Here is a 4,318-nt window from a genome sequence, read left to right as displayed (position 1 = left end):
TTCGTGTTCTGAAATGTTCATGCGAGTTCATTTGGTGTGCTGGTTATGAGTGCAACAAGTATATCAAGCTGCTTGTGTTTTGCAATTCGTTGAGAGTGGAAGGGTCTGACCGAATGACTGAATCTGTTGAACAAGAGAGATCGCAACCTTATTATACAAGGTCAGGTCCGGCCTCAAGGAAGCACTGCACATTTGTGAAGCACTTTCAACTGCTGGGACGTTTAATGGCTACTGAACATAGAAAGAGGTGGAAGAGAAAACTTCACCCAAGATTAGGGTCGCTGGATTAAGTGGGTAGGTAGAGTTTCACTCTGTGTGATGGTCGCCGAACATGTGGCCTCCTATAGTGGCCGTGGCATTGGGCGGAGCGCAGAAGGTTATTCCAAGCCAACGTGGGGAAGAGGAAATGTAATCGAGGACGGGGATACAAAGACTGCGTGCATGTATAGGAGTCTGCTTTCTAAAAACAGTGAGTTGCCTCCATTTGGTGATTCTAACATTCCTTGAGGTTATAGTGCCGGTTTAGGGGCCCTGAATAGCTTCGTGAAGCAAAACGGCAGGCTGCCGGCGTGTGCCAGGAAAGTGGCCAGCACCTGAAGCTGTTGCGCGTGTCGAGTTCGCTGAGAATATGGTGAAGCGTCTCGGGAATGTAGCAGTGGTAATCGGTGCTGGCTGCGAGGTTAATCAACGAAGTGTGCGTGGCTCCTTGTGAACGCAAACGCAAGGCGGATAAGACAAGCTCGCGAGCTCGCGTGATGAAAAAAATTAATGCCGTCGTTAAAAGCCTGCAGGAGCCGCTGGTCGTGGTAGTTTGGTCACGGTGCTGCGCGTGACCAGAGAAAGGGGGATGTGAAGTCTGCTCGCAAGCAATAAAATTGAGGAAACGTAGCGGGGAAAGATCTCGTGACTGCGGATATGCTGAATGACAGCTTACCGGAGTGTGGAACTAGTAGCAAAATGCAGCTGGTCCATAAAATAGGTAATGTGAGAAAGACTGAAAAACTTTAGACCATTTCGCTGTTTGCTGCCTACATGACAAAATCATTGCCACCAAGGAGCGCCGTTTTCGGAAGGGGGCGCTCGTCGGGAACTCCGGTACGTAAAGGGGGGGGGGGGTCGCCACCCCACAAGTTTTTCCGGAGTAAAGGCATCCACGTAAGTTCGGATCGTCGTCTAGGTTTTCCTCGGGTGGGTCAATAACTGCAGACCAGCAACAACAGTAGGAACAGGGTCGCCTTAGCTCTAGCACAGGGAGAAGCGGATGGTCGGGCACCAGGGACGTATCCAAGGGGAAGCCCGGGCACCTACCCCCCCCCCCCCCCCCCCCCGGCTTTGCCCTATACAACTGCCTCGGGCCCCTCCGAAAAAAAATTTCTGGCTACGTGCCTGTCGGGCACAGAACATATATCCGACTCGAAACTAGCCCGTCGGAGCTTCACCAAAAGGAACTATCTCTAAGGTAGCGATGGTCTTGCCCATGCAAAGGTAAGGCGCCTTCATTTGAGCTGTATCGAGGCACCGTACTCAAAGAGGTAGGGGAGCGCTCTCTTAGCAGGAAATATCAGATCGACCCAAGGCCACGAGGAGGATCGGGGGGGGGGGGGGGATGACGCGGCAGACAGCCTAGCTCACGGGCATATAAAGCGAGCGGACGGCGAAACCAGCTACACTTATACTTCCCGAACCTTATGGGGAAAGACTCAAAATACTATGGAGACAGTCAGTGGTTCACCCACCGCGGTGGCTCAGTAGTTAGGACGGTCGGCTACTGATCCGGAGTTCCCGGGTTTGAACCCGACCGCGGCGGCTGCGTTTTTATGGAGGCAAAACGCTAAGCCGCCCGTGTGCTGTGCGATGTCAGTGCACGTTAAAGATCCACAGGTGGTCGAAATTATTCCGGATCCCTCCACTACGGCACCTCCTCTCAGTCCCTCCTTTATCCCTTCCCTTACGGCGCGGTTCAAGTGCCCGCCGAGATTCGAGACAGATACTGCGCCATTTACTTTCCCCTAAAACCAAACCAGTTACAGTAGGTGGCGATGTCCCCTTCCACACAAAAAACAACTTGAAGCTATCTTCTGGCAAGAAATACAAACACGTACCCAAGACTGCATAAATACGGTTGTTATGTATCCAGACAAATATAGCAACACATGCCTTACCACGCTATACCACGTAACGTGGGAGTGCTCGAAAAACAACACACGAGAGCAGTGCGATGCAGGCCGTCGAGAGCAGTGCGCTGGTCTTCCAAGTTCCAGCTCGGAGCTGGAAGACCAGCGCAAGCTTCTGATTAACCAGGCCCGGGAGGCAGTGCAAGGTACCGGCGTCGAGAACTGAGGATGCCGACCACCGGACTGCAACAAAACTTTTGGGCTCAATAAAACTTTTCTCTCCTTCCCCCACGTGGCGGCCTTGGCTCACCTCTGACCGGCCGGCGGACCGACTGGCTTTGGTGGCATAGGCACAAGGCCTACTTGACATCCAGCGCTGCATTGTAAAATAAAGTTCTCTCTCACAAACCGAGTGGATCCTTGCCCGTACCTCACCCCTCTACCATCAAACTATGGGGAACGGCTGGAGATGCTTAGATTAGATCTTAGAATATATCCCCCTCCCCATATTAAACTCACCACAGAACAAGCCACATTTTGGAGGCGAATACAAACGAATACCTTCCCTAACCTGTACTTGTACAGCTTCATTCACCCTTCCAAATACCGCCCCTTCTGTCCATGGTGCGGCGATAAGCCTTCGCTGTTTCACGTTTCCTGGAATTGTCCCCAAAAACCACCTTATCTAAAAACATTACAGACATCATACGAGCAGTGGGAGGCAGCCCTGACCAGCAATGGTCTGGAGGACCAGTGTCGCATCATCAGACTGGTCCAGGCATCCGCCCAAGCCACCGGAGTCCTGAACTGAGGAGTCTGCCTACCTGACACGTAGAACACTTCAATGAAATAATAAATGTTCTATCTCTCCCTCTCTCTATCTCAATCTGGTTACAAGGAGAAATCTGCAGGATTAAGAGTGTGTAGATGTAATGACTGCGATAAAGCATGTGCATAAACCATCATAAGCAGCGCAGGCATATAAACCGGCAGTCCTCCTGCGGGCACTGCGTATACCCAGGTCTCTGAACAAGCATACGTAAGTATGCTAGAAACTAGAGGCCTTTAGCATACCGAAAGCGTACTAGCGTAGTCTTATACCGCTTTACCGGACCCCTTCTGCGCATGCGCAGTGGCATGGTACCGGACGCCGGCTGCGCACGCGCAATGGCTCCACCCATGCCGCTGCGCATGCGCAGAAGGGGTCCAGTAACCCGGTACACGTCTACGCTAATACGTCTCCGGTATGCTAAAAGCCTCTAATATATCAGCAGCAGGCCCAGCACATTGACTCTACTTCTCCAAGGAAAATATCAAACTATTCCGCCCACCTTGGGAGGCATTACCCGCCGCGGTGGTTATGGCGGATGAGCCCAAGGCCACAGACACGCCCCCCACTTCAGTGTGACTGCATCTTGGTGGCAGCGACATACAGAAGCTCCCATGTATTGAGGGGTACGTTAATATACTTGTCGCAGGGTTCGCACAGGTCTTTATAATCATAAAATTTTAAGGCCCTTAAAAATACCCTCGATTTTTGAAAAACTGTATCAAGGGCCCTTGAAACTCTTTAAATTCTGATGCACTCCTTAAATTCCTTGAAAAATTCAGATCGGTCTGGTTTATCTCTAGAAAGCGTGGCAACAAGAGTCACGGCTACTGTTATAGAGCGCCCCTCAGATGGAACAGCGGAAGACAGGGAGGAGATGGGCAAAACTCATCATTAGCCTACGTCCACTGCAGGACAAAGGCCTCTCCCGTATCCATCCAATTAACCCTGTCTTTTGCCAGCTGCGGCCGCCTTAACCCCGCAAACTTCCTTATCTCATCCGTCCACTTGACTCTCGACGCCCTCTGCTACGCGTACGTTGCCCTCTCTTGGAATCCACTCCGTTGCCTTAAGGGACATTCATCAGTTACCTTCCCTTCGCATCACATGCCCTGCCCATGCACATTTATTTTTCTTGATTTCGGCTAGGATGTAATTAACTCTCGTTTGTTCGCCGCTTCATTCTGCTCTCTTACTGTCTCAACGTTACACCTATCATTTTCCTTTTAATGACTGTTTTTTTCGTGTTTCCTTCTTTCAAATGTTGTGTTTGACATTAATATGCACGGATCACCTGATACCTGATACCCGATTTAATATCTGCTGCGGGTCCTTCGACCCAATATATTAAACTTATTTTTGGAATATGGCGGAG

The sequence above is a fragment of the Amblyomma americanum genome, chromosome 1 (assembly GCF_052857255.1).
Source record: "Amblyomma americanum isolate KBUSLIRL-KWMA chromosome 1, ASM5285725v1, whole genome shotgun sequence".
Lineage (NCBI taxonomy): Eukaryota > Metazoa > Arthropoda > Arachnida > Ixodida > Ixodidae > Amblyomma > Amblyomma americanum.
Note: the sequence above shows the minus strand (reverse complement) of the source record.